This window comes from Heloderma suspectum, chromosome 2, assembly GCF_057233095.1.
Source record: "Heloderma suspectum isolate Gila_16-S chromosome 2, 16-S_ref, whole genome shotgun sequence".
NCBI classification, from domain to species: Eukaryota; Metazoa; Chordata; class Lepidosauria; order Squamata; family Helodermatidae; genus Heloderma; species Heloderma suspectum.
This window is the reverse complement of record NC_139459.1, coordinates 153,051,858-153,065,959: the sequence shown is the minus strand read 5'-3', so window position 1 is coordinate 153,065,959 and position 14,102 is coordinate 153,051,858. Positions and strand designations below refer to the sequence as shown.

At 46.0% G+C, this 14,102-nt stretch overlaps 1 protein-coding gene across 3 annotated transcripts in view; it reads right to left on the bottom strand.

Moving 5' to 3' along the window:
• Window positions 1-14,092, bottom strand: part of PEX5 (peroxisomal biogenesis factor 5) — a 41,340-nt gene extending 27,248 nt beyond the window's left edge. Inside the window, exon 1 of one of the 3 annotated variants that reach the window (XM_084835239.1) lies at window positions 13,678-14,092. The gene's annotated coding sequence lies outside the window, so the exon portion shown is untranslated. The remainder of the gene's footprint in view (window positions 1-13,677) is intronic. The other 2 variants (XM_084835243.1, XM_084835246.1) reach the window with 2 other exon arrangements.
• Between the last annotated feature and the right edge of the window lie 10 nt (window positions 14,093-14,102).

Sequence of the window (14,102 nt, the reverse complement as noted above, 5' to 3'; positions counted from 1 at the left end):
GAAGGGGCCTACAAGGCCATCGAGTCCAACCCCCTGCTCAATGCAGGGATCCAAGTCAGAGCATCCCTGACAGATGGCTCTCCAGCCTCGGCTTGAATGCCTCCAGTGTGGGAGAGCCCACCACCTCCCTAGGTCATTGGTTCCATTGTCGTATTGCTCTGACAGTCAGGAAGTTTTTCCTGATGTTCAGCCGGAATCTGGCTTCCTGTCACTTGAGCCCATTATTCCGTGTCCTGCACTCTGGGACTATCAGGAAGAGATCCTGGCCTTCCTCTCTGTGACAACCTTTCAAGTACTTGAAGAGTGCTATCCTATCTCCCCTCAGTCTTCTCTTGTCAAGGCTAAACATGCCCAGTTCTTTCAGTCTCTCTTCATAGGGCTTTGTTTCCAGTCCCCTGATCATCTTTGTTGCCCTCCTCTGAACCCTCTCCAGTTTGTCCGCATCCTTCTTAAAGTGTGGTGCCCAGAACTGGACACAGTGCTCCAGATGAGGCCTAACCAGTGCTGAGTAGAGGGGAACTAGTACTTCGCGGGATTTGGAAGCTATGCTTCTATTAATGCAGCCCAAAAGAGCATTTGCCTTTTTTGCAGCCACATCACATTGTTGGCTCATATTCAGCTTGTGATTGACAACAATTCCAAGATCCTTCTCGCTTGTAGTGCTGTTGAGCCACATATCCCCCATCTTGTAACTGTGCATTTGGTTTATTTTTCCTAGGTGCAGAACTTGGCATTTATCCCTATTATTCTGTTGTTTTCTGCCCAGCGCTCCAGTCTATCCAGATCCCTTTGAATTTTGTTTCTGTCTTCCAGGGTATGAGCTAACCCATCCAATTTTGTGTCATCTGCAAATTTTATCAGCATTCCTTGCACCTCCTCCTCCAAGTCATTAATAAAAACGTTGAAGAGCACTGGGCCCAGGACTGAGCCCTGTGGTACCCCACTCGTTACCTCTCCCCACTTTGAGAAGGTCCCATTGATAAGCACTCTTTGAGTCCGTTTGACTACGCTCGGCTTTTGCTTCCCTTAGAACCAAGAACTCAAGTACAACATGGTCGCTTTCCCCCAGAGTTTCTGTAACTGCTACTGTATCCACTAAGTCATCTCTGTTGGTTAGGATCAAGTCAAGGATAGCCGATCCTCTAGTTCCTTCCTCTACTTTCTGTAGGAGGACGTTATCCGCCACACAAGTCAGGAATTTCCTGGAGGGGCCATGTTTTGCAGAATTTGTCTCCCAAAAAATATTGGGGAAATTGACGTCCCCCATTACTACTACATCATGCTTCCTTAAAACATTGGCTATTCAAAATTTTCATCCTCGACTTCTCCTTGATTGGGTGGCTGGTAGTAGACTCCGACCACCAGGTTCCTTTTATTCTTTGCTCCATTTATTTTGATCCAGATGCTCTCGATGGGGCTACCAAGCTCATCCTCCTGTATTTCTGTGCAGAGATATGTATTTTTCATATACAGTGCAACCCCACCTCTCTTTCTGTTCCTCCTGTTCTTTTTGAACAAGTTATATCCTTCCATTGCTGTATTCCAGTCATGAGAGTCATCCCACCAAGTCTCAGTTACACCTATCAACTCATAATTTCCCTCCTGTATTAAGAGTTCAAGTTCGTTCTGTTTGTTTCCCATACTCTGGGCATTAGTATATAGACATCGAAGACCATTTGCTTCATAGTCTGGCTTTCTTCCTACATGTGTCTGAAGACTATTATTGGGCGCTATCAGAGCTGTTCTCTCCGTTGCAGTGCATGCATCTACGTCCATTGTTACCCCCAACTTTACATCTCCCTTCCCCATAGGATTCAGTTTAAAGCCCTCCTGATGAAGTTCTTCATGCTGTGGCCAAACACATTCTTCCCATCCTTTGTGAGGTGCAACCCGTCCCTTGCCAACAGCCCATCTTCCAGGAAGTATAGCCCATGGTCCCAGAATCCAAATCTCTCTCGTCGGCACCACCTTCGTAGCCAGTCATTCACCCGGAGTATTTTTCGTTCCCTTTCTATCCCTCTTCTAACTACTGGAAGTATGGATGAGAAAACTACCTGGGCCCCAAAGTTCTTGAGTTTCCTTCCCAAAGCTTCAAAGTCTGACATGACTTCTTCGTAGCTCCGCTTGGCGGTATCATTTGTTCCCACATGGATGAGAAGAAAGGGATACCTGTCAGTGGGCTTTATGAGTGCAGGCAACCTTTCAGTCACATCTCTCATCCGTCCTCCCGGGAGACAACATACCTGGCGAGTCCACGGGTCTTTGCGACATACTTGAGTCTCGACCCCATGCAGCAAGGCGTCTCCCACTACTACCACTCTTCTCTTCTTCTTCTTGTAGGCCTGGGTTTCATCGCCTCTGTTTGACTGACCTTCAGCCTCTTGCTCACTCTCATGCAGGTTCCCCTGTGATTCTTCCTCTGCAGGTTGTCCTCCAGTCTCATCCGCAAGTACCTGGAATCGGTTCCACAGCTCCACTGCTTCCACTGGTGTAAAGTGGTGTCTAGTTCTTCTTATCCTGTCACCCTTTTCCAAGGAGTATCCTCTACTCCATTTTTCTTCTCCTCAGCATTTCCCACTTCTGCCTCATCTTGCTGTTGCTCTTCAAGCTTCTGGTCTGCCCTTTGCTGCTGTAGTTCCCCCATTCTGTCCAAGAACTCTTCGTGTTCTCTTATTCCCCGGAGGGTTGACAGTCGCCGCTCCAGTCCACTTACTTTTTCCTCCAGCAGCGTGATCAACTTGCACTTGTTGCAGGTGTAGGCCATGTTGTTCTCAGGCAAGAAAACAAACATGGCACACACCTTGCAGGTCACCACCACTGGAGAGTCTTGTCCTTCCATAGCCCCGTTTCCCTTTTTGTGTCTAGCTTTGTGATTGTTCTAGACTAGCCTGTGCCTGCTCCTCTACTCAGAAGAGGTTAAAAGCAGAGTCCCACTGATGTGGAAGTGTGTGTTACAAGACAAATAAATGAAAAAAAAGTTAGTTAAAAAATAAAAAAATGAAAATAAAAATGAAAAATGAAAAAAATGAAAAAAAAATGTTCAGGGCCTCCCCCTTGACCTCCCCTGCCGAACTCCCCTGGCCAACTCCTGTTTGCTCGCTCTGGTCGTAGGACTTTTGTAGGACTTTTTTCTGTCTAAACACACATAGGATTCTACCCTAAACTGCTTTTGTCTGGCACCACCACTAGAGGTCATGGGCATCAGAGGCAAGACAAGGCAACTTTCCCCCACTCAAGGATTTACACCACAGAGGAAGGGGGTGGGGGGACAGCTTCCTGGCTTCTGTAGCAGCCAAGCTGTCATTTACTGACAGTTACTGTTTAAAGGATTGTTTAAGGGTGCAATAGAAAGAGATTTATATGTTCACCATTCTACCTATATGGGAAATTCCAGGCAGGTGAAGGTCTCAAGTTACTACTTCAGTGAGAACAATTCTGCCCATTCCCTCACACATGTGTGCTTATGTGCACACACGCACACACTTAAATTAAGCTAAGCAAAGGGCGCTATCCTATATATGTTTAGACATTTAAAAAGTCCTACAACTCCCAGAATTCCCCAGTCAGTGTGGTTGGCTGGGGTATGCTTGGAGTTGTAGGACTTTTTTCTGTCTAAACACACATAGGATTCTACCCTAAACTGCTTCTGTCTGGCACCACCACTAGAGGACAGATGGGATCCACTGGCTAAGCCCATCTGGCAGCTGAAATGTACAGGTGTCTCTACACTAGCAGTTTATTGCATGCTCGTGATTGGTCACTCACGGGAAGTCTGCGGATCCTTTACATGACCTCAACCTCCAGGATGCCTCACACACATTTTCCCCTTTATTGTACTTTCAAAAAGATCAGAGATAAACTAGTAATAATAGTTAATGGCACCCTTTCAGAAGTATGTAATGCAGGCTTAGTGCCATGAACTTGCCGAGGAAGGACTTTCCTCAGGTCAAACCATGTGTTTGCCGATCGGAGGGAGAAGAGAGTAAAATGCCTCCCTGCAACAAAGAGAGACAGATCTGATCCCCCACCCCATCAAGCTCAGAATCAACGTCCTGTCTTGATTCAGAGAGCCCCATTAAGTTCAGTGGGGCTTACTCCCAAGCAAGTGTGCTGAAAGTTGCAAGCTTACAGCATGCTCTTATGTCTACACAGAAGTAAGTCCCATTGACTTCAACGGGGCTTACTCCCAAGTAAGTGTGCCTAGGGCTGCGAGGAAACAGTACAGCACAAGTTAAGCGAAGGAAGCAAGACTCCCCCGCTCCGCTTCTCTGCACACATTCCAGGGGGGAGGCACTTCCTCTATGCAAACCACGTGTCTGCGATGTAAAGAATCCCACAAAGAAAGCAAAAGCAGAAACCCCAGAAAGGATGCGGGGGGGGGGGTTGTTGCTTAATGTAGAGACACCCTAAGACTACTTTAGTCCACAGTAGGGGTGTCTCTGCATTAGCAAAACCTCTGCAAAAAAACTCGCATCTTTAACGGGGTTTTCTGCTTTTGGTTTCTTTGTGGGATTAGGAGGGGCTCCTTTACATAGCAGGTATGTGGTCTGCCTAGAAGAAACACCTCCCTCCCTGGCATGTGTGCAAAGGGGTGGGGCAGGGGGGTAGGCTTGCTTTCATCACTTAACTTGTGCTGTACTGTTTCCTCGCAGCCCCCAGGAAAGCCATGACTTACTTCTGAGTGAAAGCACACTGTAATTCTGCAACCCTCGGCACGTTTACTTGGGAGTAAGTCCCATTGAACTTAATGGGGTGCTCTGAAACAAGAGAGGACATTGATACTGAGCTTGGTGGGGTGGGGGATCAGATCTGTCTCCCTTCGTTGCAGGGAGGCATTTTACCCTCTTCTCCCTCTGATTGAGAAATGAGCTTAAGTATTTACATGGTAGATATGTGGTTTGAATTGAGGAAAGTCCTTCCTTGGCAAGTTCAGATGCCAGCATTTCACACTGCCAATATCCCATTTTTAAAAATATTCCATCTTATCTCCAATCTTTTTGAAAGTAGGATAAATGGGAAAAGGGGTGGGAGATGTCCTGGAAGTTGACAACGTCATGTAAAGGACCCACAAACTTCCGTGAGTGGCCAATCATGAGCATGCAATACATGACTCATGTACAGACACCCTAGATCTTTAGATGCACTCCTTGCCTTCTCCCCTGATTTACCCTGGGCAGAAATCAAGTTTTGGGAGTCCAGCTGGGCTTGGCAAATCTATATCCCCAAAGGATTTCCTTTCTTCCTTTTATTCTGGAAAATGTAGCTCGAGATGGCAATGAATGGATAGGAGAAAGATCACAAAACCAAGCACACTGACATTTTTAAAGGTTGAACTTTTATTCAATATGTAGAAGAAATGCCAATGGCTATAAGAGAAAGAAAAATAGTTTTCTCATAGTGTCTGAGCAAAGAAAAATAAAAGATGAAATAAACACATCCTTTTATTCCTTCTTCTAACATACATTAAGGGCACAATCCTATACATATTTAGACGACAGGAAAAAGGCCTACAACTCCCAGCATGCCTCAGCCAGCATGGATTGAGCCTTAAAATTGCAACTGGGGAAGCACAAACTTGTTACAGAGATCTTTTTCTTTTGATTCATGTCCATAGGCTGTATCATGATGGGGCTCATGATGAATCCACTTTGTCCTCTTCTTACTTGAGCCAAAGTTCCAAGCAAGCTAGTCTTTCCTCCTTCCCCAACAAAAGGGTTGCATCATGTGCTCTTACCAGACGCCTCCTGCTTTCCTTATACTAGCCCAGGGGCTTCCTGAAAATTTTATGTCTGGGACTTTCTGGGTACACATCACTCCAATGCCTTTCTCTCCCAGAAGGCCACTGAGTGACGATAGTGTATCTGACTGAGATGGCTGATTCCATGGCATTAGCCCCACCTGGAAAGTCAGGTTGAGGGACAATAACCTTTGAGCATGAACAGATTCCAAATTAGAAATTAAAACTTCAAAGCATTTGAATTAGATGAATAGCAATTAATGCTACTTTAAAAGAATAGAGCATCTGAAATATATACAATTCCTTGCCTGTAATCTCGTAGTTTTTATGACAATGTTAAATCTAAAGTAATCAAAGGCCTACAGTTACTTGTTTGTTGTTCATTTTTATTATTTGAAAAACCTAATAAAAATTTTATAACCTGAGCCAGTGTGGTGTATTGGCTAGAGTGTTGGCCTGGGAGTCAGGAGATCTGGGTTTTAGTCCCCACTGGGCCATGGAAGCTCGCTTGGGTGACTTTGGGCCAGTCACAGACTTTCAGCTCAACCCACCTCACAGGGTTGTTGTTGTGAGGATAAAATGGAGAAGGCGGAGGACTATGTATGTTACCTTGGGTTCCTTAAATGAGGAAAAAGGGTGGGATATAAATGTAATGAATGAATGAATGAATGAGTTGTTGTTGTTGTTCAGTCGTTAAGTCGTGTCTGACTCTTCGTGACCCCATGGACCATAGCATGCCAGGCCTTCCTGTCCTCCGCTCTCCCCTGGAGTGTGCTCAAGTCCATATTCATTGCATCGGTGATGCTATCTAGCCATCTCATCCTCTGCTGTCCCCTTCTCCTTTTGCCTTCAATCTTTCCCAGCATCAGGGTCTTTTCCAGTGACTTTTCTCTTCGCATTAGGTGGCCAAAATATTTGAGCTTCAGCTTCAGTATCTGCCCTTCCAATGAGCAGTCAGGGTTGATTTCCTTTAGGATTGACTGATTTGACCTCCTTGCAGTCCAGGGGACTCCTAAGAGTCTTCTCCAGCACCACAGTTCGAAAGCATCAATTCTTCGGCGCTCAGCCTTCCTTATAGTCCAGCTCTCACAGCCATAGGTTACTACTGAGAAAACCATAGCTTTGATTATACGAACCTTTGTCAGCAAGGTGATGTCTCTGCTCCTTACTATGCTGTCTAGGTTGGCCATAGCTTTCCTCCCAAGGAGCAAGCGTCTTTTAATTTCATGGCTACAGTCACCGTCTGCGGTGATCTTGGAGCCCAAGAAAATAAAATCTGTCACCGCTTCCATTTCTTCCCCTTCTATATGCCAGGAAGTGATGGGGCCAGATGCCATGATCCTCGTTTTTTTAATGTTGTTTCAAACCAGCTTTTGCACTCTCCATTTTCACCCTCAACAAGAGGCTCTTTAGATCCTCTTCGCTTTCTGCCATTAGGGTGGTATCATCTGCATATCTGAGGTTGTTGATAATTCTCCCAGCAATCTTAATTCCAACCTGTGATTCATCCAACCCGGCGTTTCTCATGATGTACTCTGCATATAAATTAAATAAGCAGGGCGACAATATGCAGCCTTGTCGTACTCCTTTCCCAATTTTGAACCAATCGGTTGTTCCATGTCCAGTTCTTGCTGTTGCTTCTTGACCCTCATACAGGTTTACCTATGGCATAAAGAGGCGTTTCACCACAGAGGGTAATAGTGATCTTGAAAAACCCACCAGGTGGAATCTTGGGGGGGCCAGACCTGAGCAGATGGGTGGCGACTGAAGCACTATCAATGGGGGGGGGGGTCACCAGCCTCCACTGACTTTTTAACTAGGACATTTCCTGCTCTGAAAGCGGCCCCTCATTCTTTAAAACAGAAGCAGGAATGTCACAGATTTAAAAATCTGCTGTTTTTAAAATCTTGGATGGGGCAAATCAATGTTCCAGGTGTCAGTGCACCCGCTTGGGTTACCACATTACATGTACAAAACATTGCAGCCTGATTGCTTGGAAAGTATGATATTGACACACCAGAAGCACAAGGAAAACATGGCGGCTGCACACAAAAACAGTGATAAACACACATTATGTCACTTTAAATGGTTCTGCAGATGGGTGTAGAGTCTTCTATGTACTGGCAATTCAGAAACACATCTCTTATACACATCCACACACCTCAGTCCAACAGACTCACATCTGCAGCAACCTATGTGGGATCAGGAAAGCAAAGATTCCTTCTGTCAGAATTGCAGCAACTAACATGCAAAGACAGCCTCAGCTGTATACAGTACCAAGGCTGCTGTAAGATACAGGAATGCCTGTTGGTGTTTCTGGGTTTGGGTGTCTCTGTTGATGGGATTATGCCAGCGCTGTTTTTGTCATCTCTCATAAAGAAGCCATTCTTTTGAGAAATAGGGAAAATGGGGATGACTGGCAACCAGCTGAATGTTCAAGAAACAAATTGTAAGAAAATCTGACCCAGACTGGTCCCACATTTACTGCAAAGGTTGCTGGCTTTATTCTCTTTGTCAGCATCATTGTTAACCCATCTGTGACGTGGGAATAATAATACTGACCTACCTTATAAGGCTGTTTTAAGGATTACTAAGATAATGCATGCAAAATCGTGTTCCTTGAGGAGGAAAAAAGGCAGGGTATAAATGTAATAAATAAATAAATAAATAAAATGCTCTGAATGCTTCAAAGTGTTCTATAAATGGTACATATCATTGTAAAGAATAATATTAGAAGGTGAAGGCAGATATAGCCATCTAAGGACACCATTCTATGCATGTTTAGACAGAGAAAAGGCCTACAACTCCCAGCATTCCCCAGCCAGCGTGGCTGGGGAATGCTGGGAGTTGTAGGCCTTTTCTCTGTCTAAACATGCATAGAATGGCACCCTAAGTGTGGTAGGAGTTTGAATGTATATTCACTGTAGGAGCAGAATGGGATATACCACCCTGGAAGCAGCAGCCTTAGAATGTTGCAAATGTGTGTTCTTCAAGCTATTTCTGCCACATTTTAGAAGGACTCTCTGATTGCCTCCTCATTAACTGGCTCTCAATGCAACTATGCCTGGACTGGCTTGAAATGCCAAGACCTGTCAGCAGCTAAATGAAAGAAGCAGTTGGTAAACATGGATAACTTTGCATACAACTGTAAATAAATATCTGTTATCAATGTGAAACAGTCTCTTGCTCCCAAATTCCTTGTGGTACCCACATAACAATTGGTCACAGCAGTAGGACAGGGATGTCATCATGAAATAAGGTGCTGAGATGCTCACAAAAGATCCAAGCAGACCAGACGTACCATCTCTTATTTTGGAAGAAAACATCCAGGCAGGTCAATCTGCTCAATCTGAGGTGAAAGTACAGCCCAGCCGGACTCACTGGAGGAAAGGTCAAATCCAGTCAGCTGGAAATAAAAGACTTTACTGCTGGATCAGCAGTTACAAAAGAGAATCTAGCTGCAGAAGACTCAGCAAGAACTAGCCAACCTGGGAGTGACCTACAGAGCTGAGCTAGAGAAACAAGAAACTTGAAGAGAGGGCAGACGTTACACCAGTCAGTCTCAGTTAGACCCATACAGAAACCAACTCCATTTGATTCCGTAGGAGGCCTATCTATCCCAATGTAATGCTGTATGTTGGAATAAATGGCTAGGGAGAAAGGATTACGTTGCTCAGGCATTGTTTTTCCTTGGTTAGCTGGAACCAAAATGGTGGTTCCACATGGGTACTTAATATATTATCTGGCATTGCCAGTACCCATAGCAAAGATCCTTCTATAATGTTTACTCAGATGTAAGTCACATTCAGCAAAGGCCTTCTACAACTTTAATTAGAAGTTACCTTCTTGTGCGTTCTGCTTTTATTTGCTTCCTGTGTAGCGGTACTGGTGAATTTCTCCTTGATTAAAGCCCTGTTCAGGAGCATGGGCTAAAACTGTAGAGGCAGGGACGCACATGAGGGCAATTCTTGAGACCTTTGTATATTGAGCATGAAGGCCTGAAAAGGGTTTCTAGCAGTGCTAGCCCATATATGTCTATTACTCAGAAGTAAATCCCACTGCATTCAATTGGGCTTACTTCCAGGTAAGTGGGTATAGGATTGCATCCTCAGGGAGCAATCCTATGCATGTTCAGACAGAAAAAAGTCTTCCAACTCCCAGCATTCCATGGGAAATGCACCCTAAGTGTGTTTGGCTGAAGTTGCTTAGAAACCTCTATGCGCTGGAAACTTGGCCTTATCACAGTGCTTGCTTGCACAGACGGCCTCTAAGCATGTTAAGTTGAAAACACTAAACACGTGATCATGTCAAAAGGAGCCCTCGCATGCGGTGGCATTGGGGGTTGCATGCACAACCCTGTCCCCTACAGTTTTGCCCTCCTGTGTTCAGGCAAATGGCGAACAGGACTTAATTGGACCATAATTGCTCAGGTTCTGTTCTGAGGGTGGGCTTTAATGACAGGTTTCCTCTCATAATTTTTTCTCTTTGCTCTTTTTATTGCTCTTTCACATTAAAATACTGCTGGGATCTAGTCAGTAGTAATTCTCTTTACAATACTACATCAGGTTAACTTGATGTCTAGCAGAGAGCTGGTTTGCTGCAAACAGATTGTCCTGGATCCTAGCTGTGAAATTATTGTGCCAATAAAATGTGTGGGAAGTTTCCTCCCCAAGGAAAGATAGAGAGCTGTTGAAATCTGCTCAGTCAGGGAGGGACTGGAAAGCTTTCTTGCTGCAAAGGTCTAGAAGATGATACCGTCAGGCTTCAAAATGTTTCAGATAAGACACATTAAAAGGGGATTACAGTAGCAACATACGAGTCTGCATTGTAGAATTTACCATTACTGGTTCAGCAGAAGTGCAGGACTGAACCGAGTCCTTTGAGACCCGCTGGGAATTGTTCCACCATAGTTCTATATATAGCTAGATATCATATTGCTTCCAAATGAGGCTTTTATCCTGAAATCCCTGTGCCTCAAGCATGGAAAGTTACTAGGGGTCCAGACATTGTTGTCTTCCATGTCTATATTCCTCCTGTTTTTCCCACCACATCTTCCATCTTTTTTCTTATCAGAAAAAAGTCTGCTAAAGAGGAAAAGGCGTAGGTGCACAATGCCTTTTGATTGGTAGCTCCAGAAGCCCTCTGTCTGGAAGAACCCATGGGTATCCTCAGGAAGGGGCAAGGGATTGCAGTTGCCCCCCACCCATGAGCCAGAATCTCCAGATCCCCAGGTTTCTTTCTTTCTACCCTAGTTACAGTAGGGTACAACAACTCTGCAGTGTAGACCAGTATTGTTATACGATATTGTTATTGTTTGCGTGTTAGAGAAATGCAGATGGGGCTGTGAAGTTGATTGTAGCAGCAGTGCAAGTTATTAAGGGCTAGAGGGGGGTTGTCTGCGTGTGTATATAGCTTTAAGAGAACCTGCCATGTTTAGCTCTTGGAGGATACCCAAGTGGAGCATCTCCCCATCTCTCTCTTAGTGCAGTTTTTGGAGCTGACACAGTGTACCACACAGCTCCTCGGGTGTTAATGTTTTTGCACGTTATAGTAATAAATAATCCTGTTGCAAAGGTTATTGGTGAGGAAGGTGAAAAAAGAAAGTGCAAAAGGTGGGTTGCAGTTAAACCTCAAAAAAACCAAGATTATGGCAACCAGCTTGACTGATAACTGGCAAATAGAGGGAGAAAATCTGGAGGCAGTGACAGACTTTGTCTTTCTAGGCGCAAAGATTACTGCAGACGCTGACTGCAGCTAGGAAATCAGAAGACGTTTACTTCTTGGGAGGACAGCAATGACAAATCTTGATAAAATAGTGAACAGCAGAGTCATCACACTGACAACAAAGGTCCGCATAGTTAAAGCAATGGTATTCCCCGTAGTAACCTATGGCTGCGAGAGCTGGACCACAAGGAAGGCTGAGCGAAGGAAGATTGATGCTTTTGAACTGTGGTGCTGGAGGAAAATTCTGAGAGTGCCTTGGACTGCAAGAAGATCAAACCAGTCCATCCTCCAGGAAATAAAGCCAGACTGCTCACTTGAGGGAATGATATTAAAGGCAAAACTGAAGTACCTTGGCCACATAATGAGAAGACAGGAGACCCTGGAGAAGATGCTGATGCTAGGGAAAGTGGAAGGCAAAAGGAAGAGGGGCTGACCAAGGGCAAGATGGATGGATGATATTCTGGAGGTGACGGACTTGACCTTGGGGGAGCTGGGGGTGGCGACTGCCGACAGAAGGCTCTGGCATGGGCTCGTCCATGAAGTCACAAAGTCGGAAGCGACTGAACGAATAAACAACAAAGGTTATTGTGTGAAGCTGCATCTGTTGTGTATTGCCTACAGAGCAGAGCTGAGGAGTGGACTGCAAGCTGTGCAGGTCACACCCCCACCCAATATTAACCATGCCTTTCACCCCTATAATGGCCATTGGCCCAAGGGCCATTATAAGGGTGAAAGGAGTCAGGGAAAGAATTGAGGGTTTCTACTGTGGGTGGTTTCTACATTTTTCAGATACCAGGTCTACCTACTGAGAAACAACAGAGGAGTAGACTTGGTATACAAATTTCTCAGACACCAAGTCTTAGAAGACACGGTGCCCAGGCCTTGTCACTGCTCAGTCACCAGATCTCCTGGAAACGGTGGACCTGTTCTCTGATGCTGTCAGGGCTTGTTTTTTTTAATGCCCAACCATGTACAAAATGTGCCGTTCCAGGAAAAATGTGCAGTTCCAAAAGAACGTTGCTAACGTTCAAAATTCAAGCATGCAAAAGCTATATTGTTAGCTGGTGTAAAAAGTGGCTGATAACAATGTGAAATTTAAAGTGATGAGCCCTGGCTCCTTGAGAACCTGCTCAAGTATACCCAATTCTCTTCCCACTGCTAAAGATACTCCCCACAGACTTGACTGCTCCTCTCTAGAGCCACCTTCCCCAACCTGGTGCCCTCCAGATGTTTTGGACTTCAATTCCCATCACTCCCAACCAGCATGGCCAATGGTCAGGAATGCCAGGAGTTATAGTCCAAAATGTCTGGATGGCACCCGGTTGGGGAAGACTGTCCTAGAAAGTATTCATCAGTGTGTCCAAGATGAAGGAAATCATTCCAGGCAAGTCAGTCATTCCCACCTCCTTCCCTCTTCCCCCACATTTTAAAACCTGGGTTTCCCTAGGCCCACTTCTTTTCCTCCTCCTCCTCCTCCTCCTCCTCCTCCTCAAGAGTGTTTGCCACCACCTCCACCACCATCCCTGCAGCCAATACGACCACTCCAAGAGCAGACCTGACTCACAAAGCCCAAGGCCCTCCCTCCGACCCTGCCTTTGTGTTTTCTCTCTGCATGGGAGCTGTAGTTCCCCCACGGCCTCAGGCTCCTGGCCAGGGTGCAGAAACGTACTGTTGGGCTATTAAAGCTCCAGCTTTGAACTTTTATGAACTTTCAAAATTTTCTGCACATCTACACTGCTCAAGTTTCAGTTCTTAAAAAATGAGCAAAATCGGTCTGGTAGATCTCTAGTAATAAGTGTTACACTAACATATATAACAAAATTGCAATACAGTTTAGGTTTATTTATTTAAAAAAGCGTATACTCTGCCTATAGAGCAAAAGCAAAAACCTATTTGCCAACCCGGATTTAAAAAAGAAAAGAAATATTCTGAGCTTGTGTAGTTTCATTTTGAACTCACAAACCATGGCACCATCATGATTACAGGAATAAATTGGGAGTTTGTTTCTGCAACCCTGATGCTAAACACATTTAATCGGAATAAGCGTCATACTGTTGTAAAAAAGAAGAAAAGGGCAATATATATTCAAAGTAAAAATAACAGCATCAGCATCGGTAGCCATGTGTCGACCATAAGAAGAAAGGCTCCTACGGCGACCCCAGCGGCCTCCCGCATGCCCACGCTGAGGCCGGGCCCCCCGCCACGGCCTCCGTCACCTGCCGCTCTCTGGATGGCCATTTGCGGGCCCCTGGACGTCGGCGGAGCTCCAGCCCTGGCTCAGCTGCGGCACCGCCGGGAACTTCCGCCACTTCTGCGCCAATGCCCGAATCTCCGGACGCGCCGCGCCAAGGGAGGGCGACCCATGACGCCAGCGGGTGGCCCTCCGAGGGGGCTCCTGCCCCGCCGGCACTGCCGCTTCCCTCGCCAGGCGAGCTCTGGCGAGAGCGCTGGAAAAAGCTAACTCGGATCCGGCCAGGAAAGGGGGGGGGCGAGCTCGCCCAGCAGCAGCAGCCTCACCGTGGGCCCCTCCGGGTAGTTAGTGTCGTGGGGCGGGGGCTGCTCGCTGGTCCGGCGGGCACAGGAGGAAGGCTGCGAAGAGGCGGCCCCGCGGCGCTCCCTCGGCCCGCCCCCGGCGCACGAG